General features: G+C 38.2%; 1 long non-coding RNA gene across 1 annotated transcript; it reads right to left on the bottom strand.

Annotated features, from left to right (window-relative positions):
- Positions 1-960: 960 nt before the first annotated feature.
- On the bottom strand, positions 961-3,038 carry LOC127073635 (uncharacterized). Its single transcript, XR_007785830.1, has 2 exons — positions 1,605-3,038; positions 961-1,231 (listed from the first exon to the last, which is right to left on the bottom strand). It is a non-coding gene; the product is annotated as an uncharacterized LOC127073635 (long non-coding RNA).
- Positions 3,039-11,639: the final 8,601 nt, after the last annotated feature.

The raw sequence follows: 11,639 nt of genomic DNA on the forward strand, positions 1-11,639 counted from the left end.
TGCTCAATCTTATACCCCTTTTTGTGAACCAAGAGCAGATTTGTTTGTCTTATCAGACCCTGTAGCTTAGACAAACATCTCCTTACTTACTTTGAAGTCGTACTTAGGCAACCCTTTCTTTTCAGTTATTCCAATACAATGATACAAGTGTTATACGCCGTCACTTGTTGGTTCACACCAGTTTTACTCTTGGGTTCACATTTTCACCCCTTTTTGGAGTTCAAACAACATTATCCTTTGGTTCAAACCATACCTTCTATCACATCTCTTTCCACCTCCTGCCTCTAGTTCTTTGAACTACGAAGCTCTGAATTCCTCATTGCACTATGAGGATACGTAGGCATGAGGGCCATAATCCTCACCGAGCACTTTATTTATTTCCTTTCCTTTCCCCTTCATTCTTTTGCGAGTAATCTTTAGTTAACACCTATTCGAGCGAGAACAATCAAAACGGTTCCCATGAAGTACCATGGATGTTTGGGGTGCTAATACCTTCCCCTTGCATAGCTGACTTCCTTACCCAGTATATCTCTTTCCCCCGGGTTTTATCGATGTTTTCCCTTCCCTTTGGGGATAAATAAAGTTCGATGGCGACTCTGTTGTATGTTCGAGCGTGCGATACATTCGGGTATATTTCTGCTAGCTTCAATATGCATCCTATCTGGTTTTACTTGGAGCATTAGTGATGTGCACATGGTACTTTCAAGTTCCTTGGTCTTTGATCCTTGAGTACATGATCATACTAATGCATTGATCTTTGATCCATTATTTGCCATTGGTTCATCATGAGTCATATGGACCCTAATTTAGTTGTTTCATTTATGTAGTCTGGCCAAAGTGATGTATGTGGCATCATGTGATCATGTTTCAGTGGATTAAAAAGGGAAGTACATGCATAAGCCAATTTGGTTAAAAGTTACTCAAAAAGCCAAGCTTTCAATCCATATAACTTCAGGATCATTACATTTAAAACATGAATTCTTCATTCATTTATCAAAGCATACATTGTTCTTTACAAAAATAAATCAAAATTCATTTTTTCACCCTAGAATCTTAACATTAATCACATATTCATCATTGTAGCATCTCATGATCATCCATGGCCACCATTTACTCAATTAGTAAAGCATTTTCCAAATTGGTCATCATAGCTTGAACTTGTCTTTCTTGCCTTGAAGATAACTTACAATTTTGCCCACCATGCCTACATCAAGACCATGCCAAGTGAAGCCTACAAAATAAAGCCATGACACATCAAGCATGTCAAAGCAATGCATTACCAAACATTCAACAAGCATCATATTCATTACATGGCAACATCACTAATCAACTTAGCAATAATTCAAATCCACACCAAGCTAAGTTCATTACAAAATCTAAAATTCAAGCCTATAAGTGGCATTGCAGTCAAGTTCATACATATTCTAATAACTATGGTTAAATTCCAAGCATTTCATAATTCGAGGCATTTCAAGCATAGCAAGTGTAGGCAAACTGGCTGGCACATTGCATTCATTACAATAGAAATAACAAAACAAGCATAACAACCAATCACTCAGGTAAATGTATAGCAGGTTCATGCACATTCAACAAGGATACCTCACCTGTAGCAAACACATTCAAATGGAATCCCATCGTACATCAGTTCAGTCAAGCCACCCTAAGCAATACCTAGTTGCCACATACCTAACTTGATCAATGCGATTCAAAACCCAATAGTACATCTGCAATATAATAGTCCAAGGTAGAACAATACATAACAATCAAGCAGGGCATTCATAACAAGCCAATGTAAGCAGACCTGCATAAATATTCACCCTGCAATGCAATGATCCAAACATCAATGTTGCAACCTTCACAACAGCATAAACATGGCATCACAATTAAAATAAACAACTTAATTAACATGGCATGAACCAAATCCATAATCCATTAACTAACTACACTGACTAATTTTTTACTTCGAACCGATATAACAGAACTACTAACGAAATCATAACAGAACAAAATTCATTTTCAAGAATCAATTCCCTAGAATTTAACTTGTCCAAACATATAACAAATTAATTATAAATTCAAAACAAATTAACCTTAAGTTCACTTTCAAAATTAACTTCAAAATCATTTTCAAATTAACTCCAAATTCATTTAAAACTAACACCAGATTCATTAACAGAATCAATGCAACTGACTAACTAACTAACACATTTCACAACTAACTTCCGAATTTAGATTTGCATTTAACTTGAATTTCATATGGATTTGTAATAGAATGGGTTTCTAAAAAATCTCTCATCACAGTTCATTCATGTCACTCAACCATTTTCACTCTCAGAATTCTCACAAAAAATTGACCTCATATTCTCTCTCCCTCTGAACCAACCCTCACTTGATCTCTCCTTAGAATGCACCATTGAAGCTTCACATCGAAGCCTCAATTGGTGGAGCTTAAGCCTTCATTCATCACTCTCGGACTCGTTACTCTCTCGCCACATCTCAATTGCATAACGTAGATTTTTGCTACAAATTAAGGGGATTGAGTAGAAGAAGAATTGCAATGTTGAATAATCATAATTAGCTGGTGTTGCCTCTGGTATTTTCTTGCCATCAACATCATCAGAAGCTTCGTGTGTAGGTAATCTGCAGCCTCTTCTTTACATTTCTGAGTTGGCAAGTTATAGCCTATAGATCCTAAAGCTGAAGCCCTAATTGCTTCGCCTACATCTTCCCATATCTTGCAAATAATTGATGAATTTAGAATTAGGGTTCTTTGTTTGGTATAGTCGGTTTAGAATGATGAAGTTGAAATTGGAATGAGTGAGTTTAGGGCTTAGAAAGAGGAGGGATAAATGATTCGTTTGATGTATGATAGGTAGTGTTTGAGTCTCCTCTACCGCCAGAAGCGATTTCCAGCATGACGGAAGCGGTGACTTGAAATCACCATAGGGGGCGTGGTCTGAGTGTAAAGAGATTCAAATTTCCTTAGAGGCTTCTGAAGTCCGCCTTGTGAACTCCTTCGTAGGTTGGGCTTAAGGTTAGGGCCCATACGTTTTACCGTTTGCACCATATTCCACATGCGCACCCCCTTTCAGATTTTCAGGCTGAGGCTCTTTGGGCCTATGGCTGAAAGCCCAGTGCATAATTACTTGCTACATCCCCAACGAGTCCATACACCCTCGTTCCTACAATACCTTGGTTTTTCCTTTGTTCGTTTCTTGGGCCTAAGGCCCATTTCCTGACCAAAACATATCCTTGCATGCACCATTACACCCCATACAAGCTTTGGACCTTTTTTTTGTTTGCGAGAAATGAGTTTAAGGCCTAAGGCCCAGTTGCTATATACACACCAATTCCAATTTTGCACCCTATTAATTCCTTTAATATAATTGCATTTTAATTCTAATTTTCTAGCTTAATTAGAATTAATTATTGTTAATCATTGTTACTTAGGTTAATCATTTTTAGGATTTTATTATATTCTTAGGTTGATTAGAATTTAGGAGATTAGTATAGATTTTTAATTAGATTAAAATTAGGATTAGAATTTTAATTGATTTTAGAATTTAATTAACTTCTAACATTAGGTTAATATGGATTTTAGGACTTAATCAATTTTAGGTTCTAATTAGATTTTCTAGTTAGAATTGATTTTGTGTTCCTAATTGATATAATCCTTGTGAAATGACCATTTTACATCTTAGGGGTTTATTTTGTTATTTTGACCATATAAATGCATGCTCCCTTAGGATTAATCTAGACTTAGAATTTTAATTAGTTTTAAATCAAGTCTTTGATTAACAAATGCATGATCCCTTAGGAATAACCTTTGAACTAATTCCAACCCTTAGATTAGGACTAATCATAGATTTTAAATTAATTCAAACTCTCGATTCAAGTTGATCAAAAGAAATTTTGATCAAATAAATCCTTTGATCTTGTATAATCCCAGTCTAATTCAAGTGATCAAAAGACCCTTAATCACTCGATAAGACTCCTTTTGTAAGTTACGGAGCTCGAAGTCTCAAGTCAGACTCTCAATCAAGGCATCCCCAATAATACCAAGTAGCAGATCATACAAGACACATCAAAGACGGATCTTCAAGAGATTGCTAATAAAAGTTAAAATTGTGTGGCATGAGCCTTAAGCAATATAGAATGATTGAGAGTGGATAATTCCATTAACTCAGTTTGGATATCTTTGGGTACAAGACGCTTGACCCAACTGCTCATCGTATTCACCTTTATTCATAGACTTTAGCACAATTCAAATCATATGATTGTCAAGTCTCTCCCTTTCACAAAGTAGTAGTGTAATAAACAAAGGAATCCACCAACAACTTATCAATCACGGTTCACGTTGTACGACACAAGCCTTAAGAAATAGAGAATGAATGAGAGTGGCGAATTCCATTAACTCATTCTGAGTATCTTTGGGTACAGGACACTTGACCCAGTTGCTCATTGTATTCATCTATATTCATAGAATTTAGTGTGATTCAAATCAAATGATTGATAATATCTTCATCATCATGAGCAGCTAGGATTCTTCTCCAACAACTTGAAAGTTAGGATGAGAACTATGTGCCACGAGCCTTAAGTAGTAAAGAATAGATAAGAATAGAGAATTTTATTAACTCATTCTGGATATTTTTGGATACGGGATGCTTGACCCAGTTGCTCATTGTGTCCATCTTTACTCATAGACTTTAGTTTGGTTCTTATCAAGTAACTATCAAGTCTCTTCATGTTCAATCAATCACTCCTCTTTCCTCAATCATCTTGTTGTCAGCCCTGGTGGGCTGAACTACGAAAGCTCTGACTTTCTCATTGCACAATGAGAATACATAGGCAGGAGAGTCCATATTCTCCATGATCTACCTTATTTATTAACTCTTCGGTCATTCAATCAATACCATCTTTTTAAGATCAAATATCATTCTTCCTTGGATTCCATGCACATCCTTTTAGGACGACCTAATCAATGTCCGCCTTATGAACCAAAAGTTGTTTGACTTATTTCCAGACATTTAATTCCTTTATTTTTCGTTATTCCAATATAGTGATACCATGCCTCAGGCCCCTCACTTGTTGGTTCATACTAGTTTTACTCTTCGGTTCAGAGTTTATTCCTTCATGGATCCAAGATACCGTTCTCCTTTGATCTTAAATTGTTTGTTCCCCAGCAAGTGATATATTTTTCCTTATGCTAATCAATACTTCCTTGTGGGTTCCATATCAACCCTTTTAGGACGACCTAATCAATATCCATCTTTGTATCAATAGTTGTTTGACTTATTACCAAATATTTAGTTCTCTTTGTTTCCAGTCATTCCAATACAGTGGTACCATGCTTCGGGCCCCTCACTTGTTGGTCTGTCTGTTTACTCTTTGATTCAAAGCCAATTTGCCTATATGGATTTCCCATGTTACCATTCTGTTGGTATAAGTTATATTGTTCATCACCTCAATCATAACCTTTTAGTTGTGTTTGTCTTGTCAGTCCTTGTGGCTTAGACAACCACTTCTTTGTTCTTTCCTTTGTTTTCGTAGATCCACGAACTATGATTTCTCTTATTTTCTCATTGCACAGTAAGAATATATAGGCACTAGGATGTGAATCCTTAGCGAGCATACTTACTTATTCCTCCTTCCGCCTTAGGGCACCATCAATATCTTTCATAATCCATTACCTACCTTCATCACTGAACCGTTCACCCCAGTGACATACTGTTTCTTTGAAACCGGAATACAGTTTTCTTTGGAATTCCATATACACCCTTTTAGGACCATATAGTGGCAATCCTCATTTGTACCTAGAGTTGTCTGGCTTGTACCCAAACATTTAATTCTTCTTTTTTGGCCCAACCATACAGTGATACCATGCCCTAGGCCCCTCACTTATGGTTTGTGCCACCTTCCCTTTATGGTACAAATTCCATTTCTCTTATGGATTCCAATACACCATTTGAAGGAGAATAGCGATCCAAAATGCAGCGGAATTTAAAATTTTCTCCTTTAGTGATCCTTACGAATGGGCATGATCAGTGATAGAATCGTTACCTCTTGTGACGATTGAAACCTTTGATGCAGATCTATGGAGCGATCACGAACGTTGAACAATGACAACGCCTATACTCAGTCCACACGAACGGATTCCTTCAATCTCAGTGCTAGCTCATACGAATGAAGGCTTTGAGTGAGAGAGAAACGAAATTGCAACTCTTCAAATGCTTCTGCACAAGGGTTCTATTTATAGAACCACTTGTGTGGGTTATAAGTTAAAAAGCCCACTTAAGTGTATGTGTCCCATATCTTATAATATGCCAAAATCACTTAAGCGCGTGGTACCTTACCATATTTCGTATTCTACTTAAGTACATCGTGTAACACCCTTCTAAAATACCCCAATAATTAATTAAAACAACAAATATAAATCAGGGTAGATATGCAATTTAAGGGTGTCACACTTGACACTTCACACCATTCACCATAATAGTTTGTCATGCTCATTTATTAATCAAAATAAAACATTGCACAATTCGCAGCGGATAGAGATATAATCAATCATGCAAACCATGTAATCACATTACATGTAAAACTGTTTAACAACCACAATTGAAAACAAAGTAAAACATCCCGTCCCGATGTTACATCTACCAGAGCATGACCCACTAAGGAACTACACTAGACTCCAAGCATTAGCTTCTACTCAATCACTGCTCGTTACCTGAAACATAGTTGTAAGGGTGAGTTCCTCAATCGATATAATAAGCATTATAAAATATCATGTAATGCTAAGTAAATTAACACATTTCATCACCCTAATCATATCACACATTCAGCAACGGCAACATCAACTCATAATCATACTCAACACAACACAACACAAAATACACGTATAATATTGGAATGCATCCATTCATATTATACACCACACATACATTATGCAATGAGACTCCATGCATGCGGTACCGACTATTCGTGAACACATAGTTCAACCTCACCGATCAAATCCAGATACGGCTACCAAGCTCACTAGTCCCACTCATTTGAGACCTAGTGACTCACATCACTAATTCCTCACCATGGGAATTAGCTACCACCCCAAGGGCTATGCTATGCACGCTAATTCACCTAGCATGCAAACATCAACAACAATCCACAATAACTCACTCACTAATTCCTCACCATGGGAATTAGCTACCACCATAAAGGCCATACTATGCACGCTAAATCACCTAGCATGCAACATCAACAACAATCCACAATGGACATATGCTCACACTCTAAGCCATAAACAGTCCATCCACAATTGCATACATAACAGATACATTCACAATATTATGCATACCATCATACATCATCAGCATATTTATCACAGAATCATATTCATATCATGCCAAATAATAAATCGCAGTATTAGCACACCCTACTAATACCTATACTGCTAAAAACAACGGGAAATGATCCCTACTATATCATACACCAATATAGGCCAATCATCAAATATGTCCACAATATTTAAATATCAAATTTCCACTTTTCCAACAGTGTTAACCGGTTAACGCCCTGGGTTAACCGGTTAACGCAAAACAGAACGCGTTTCCTGGCAAATTTTAACAGTGTTAACCGGTTAACGCCCTGGGTTAACCGGTTAACGCAAGACAGACAGCAATTTCTCATAATTCATAACAGTGTTAACCGGTTAACACCCTGGGTTAACCGGTTAACGCAGAACAGAAATAAATTCTTTTAATTATCATAACAGTGTTAACCGGTTAACACCCTGGGTTAACCGGTTAACGCAAGACAGAAAGCTGTTCCTGCGCTAACACGAAGCAGAATGCAGAATTCTCCGCATTTTCCGCCGTTGGAGGACTTACGGACCTCCGATTCCAATTCCGTAAAAAGCTACACTTTCGGAAAATCAAGACTCATCCAATTACAGATTCAATTACAGCTTTTACATAACTTATTCATCTCAATTTTTCAGCATTCAACATCCCAATTAGGGTCAAATCAATGGCTTATCACTACCCATTACATGTTAACCCATAATACCCATTAAACGACGATAAACCCCCCTTACCTGAGTTAATCCGGCAAATCCTTCTTTGACCTTCAACAACCCTTGTTCTCTTGCTCTTCCTCTTTGCCCTTTTCTCACTTTCTGTCGCTTCTCTGGTTTTCACGTGAAAAACCCTTTTTACCAAATGGAACTCTTTATATATATTCCAACTTTATTATTCCAATAATAATAATCCAATAATATTCCAATTATTTAATTAAATTAATAAATATACTATTAACTTAAATTAAATAATTATCATATTTTATCGGGGTGTTACAACTCTCCCCCACTAAAAGAGTTTTCGTCCTCGAAAACATACCTCAAGCGAATAACTCTGGATAAGACTCCTTCATCTGACTCTCAAGTTCCCAAGTCACATTGCCACCTGCTGGTCCTCCCCAAGCTACCTTTACCAAAGCAATCTCTTTACCCCGCAACTGCTTCAACTCTCGATCCTCGATCCTCATAGGTGATGTTTCAACAGTCAGGTTATCTCTCACCTGTACATCATCTACTTGGACCACATGCGACGGATAAGGAATGTACCTCCTCAACTGAGACACATGAAAAACCTCATGCAAATTCGCAAGTGACGGTGGTAAAGCGATACGATAGGCTACCTCCCCTATCCTCTCCAAAATCTGATAAGGACCAATAAATCGAGGTGTCAACTTCTTCGACTTCAAAGCTCGACCAACCCCAGTTATCGGAGTAACACGAAGAAACACATGATCTCCCTCTTGAAACTCAAGTGACTTCCTCCTCTTGTCGTGATAACTCTTCTGACGACTCTGAGCAATCCTCATCTTCTCCTGAATCATCTTAATCTTTTCCGTAGTTTGTTGAACAATCTCCGGTCCAACCACAGCACTCTCACCGGACTCATACCAACATAAAGGTGTCCGACATCTCCTACCATACAAAGCTTCAAACGGTGCCATACCAATGCTCGAATGAAAACTATTGTTGTAGGTAAACTCAATCAAAGGTAAATAACAATCCCAAGCACCTCCCTTTTCCAAAACACAAGCCCTCAAAAGATCCTCCAGTGACTGAATCGTCCTCTCAGTCTGACCATCAGTCTGCGGATGATATGCAGAACTCAATCTCAGCTTAGTTCCCAAAGCCCTCTGCAAACCTTCCCAGAACTTCGATGTAAATCTAGGATCTCTGTCCGAAACAATACTCGACGGAATACCATGCAAACTTACAATTTTCTCAATATACAACTCAGCTAATCTCTCTAACGGATAATCCATTATGATCGGAATGAAATGAGCCGATTTTGTCAATCTGTCAACAATCACCCAAATAGCTTCAAAATTCTTAATTGTCCTCGGTAAACCAGAAACAAAATCCATACTGATACTATCCCACTTCCACTCTGGAATAGCCAACGGTTGCATTAGCCCAGACGGCTTCTGATGCTCAATCTTTGACTTCTGACAAGTCAAACAGGAATAAACAAAACTCGCAATTTCTCTTTTCATTCCCGGCCACCAAAATAACTTTTTCAAATCATGATACATCTTCGTAGCCCCATGATGAATACTCAGGCCACTACGATGTCCTTCCTCGAGTATACTCTTCTTAAGTTCGGTAACATCCGGAATACACACCCGATTACCAAATTTCAAAACACCATTCTCATCGACTCTGAATTCACCACCTTGATCTTGATTCACTAGAGTCAACTTATCAACCAAAAGCACATCGGATTTCTGACCCTCTCTAATCTCATCCAGAATACCACTCGTTAACTTTAACATTCCCAATTTAACACTATTGTGAGTACTCTCACACACCAAACTCAAGTCTCTAAACTGCTCAATTAAATCCAATTCCTTAACCATTAACATAGACATATGCAATGATTTCCGACTCAATGCATCAGCCACTACGTTTGCTTTACCCGGATGGTAATTCAAACCAAAGTCATAATCCTTCAGAAACTCTAACCATCTCCTCTGTCTCATATTCAGCTCTTTCTGATCAAACAAATACTTTAAACTTTTATGGTCACTGAAAACCTCAAATCTTGACCCGTACAAGTAATGCCTCCATAACTTCAGAACAAATACCACAGCTGCCAACTCTAAATCGTGTGTCGGATAGTTCCTCTCATGAACCTTCAGTTGTCTCGAAGCATAAGCTACAACCTGCTTATTCTGCATCAAAACACCACCCAAACCCAACAATGAAGCATCACAGTAAACCTCAAATGGTTCCGACGGACTTGGTAATATCAGAATAGGAGTAGTAGTTAACCTCCTCTTTAACTCTTGGAAACCTTCTTCACATTTTGAGTCCCAAACAAACGCTTGCCCCTTTCTAGTCAACATCGTCAACGGTAATGCCAACTTAGAAAATCCCTCAATGAATTTCCTATAATAACCTGCAAGTCCAAGAAAACTCCTTATCTCAGAAACTGACTTCGGAGCTTCCCACTTAGATACCGCTTCTATCTTAGAAGGATCAACAACAACACCACCTCTTGAAACCACATGACCAAGAAAACTAACCTCTTCTAACCAAAATTCACACTTGGACAGTTTAGCAAATAACTTCTTTTCTCGTAAAACTCCTAAAACCACTCTCAAATGTTCAGCATGCTTTTCTTCAGACTTCGAATACACCAAAATATCGTCAATAAACACCACAACAAACTTGTCTAGGTACGGATGGAAAATCCTATTCATATACTCCATAAATACCCCAGGCGCATTAGTCACACCAAAAGGCATTACAGAATACTCATAATGTCCATACCTTGTTCTGAAAGCAGTCTTCTGAATATCCTCAGTTTTCACACGTATCTGATGATAACCCGATCTCAAATCTATTTTGCTGAACACACTCGCACCAACCAACTGATCCATCAAATCATCAATCCTCGGCAAAGGATACCGATTCTTGATCGTCACTTTATTCAGTTGCCTGTAGTCCACACACAACCTCATAGTACCTTCTTTCTTCTTAACCAATAACACTGGTGCACCCCACGGTGACACACTCGGACGAATAAATTTCTTATCCAACAGATCTTCCAGCTGACTCTTCAATTCAGCTAACTCAACAGCAGACATACGGTACGGAGCCATCGACATCGGCCTAGTACCAGGTACCAAATCAATCGAGAACTCAACTTCACACTCTGGCGGTAATTCATTCACTTCTTCAGGAAACACATCAGGAAAATCACACACCACGGCTAGATCGCAAATCACCAGTTTATCTTTAGCCTCCAAAATCGCCAACAGCATAAACAACTCTGCCCCATCTGCTACTGCCTCATCCACCTGCCTTGCTGATAGAAACAAACTCTTTCCTTCCTCAATCTCAGGAAAGGTCACAGTCTTATCAAAACAGTTGATATGAACTCGGTTAAACACCAACCAGTTCATACCCAGGATAACATCAATCTGCACTAGTGGAAGACACACGAGGTCCATCCTAAAGTCTCTACCAAAAATACTCAAAGGACAATCTAAACAAACTGAAGTAGTAGTCACTGAACCCTTCGCAGGAGTATCAATCACCATACTCCCATGCATCTCAGATATCTCTA

Source organism: Lathyrus oleraceus, chromosome 4 (assembly GCF_024323335.1).
Source record: "Lathyrus oleraceus cultivar Zhongwan6 chromosome 4, CAAS_Psat_ZW6_1.0, whole genome shotgun sequence".
NCBI classification, from domain to species: Eukaryota; Viridiplantae; Streptophyta; class Magnoliopsida; order Fabales; family Fabaceae; genus Lathyrus; species Lathyrus oleraceus.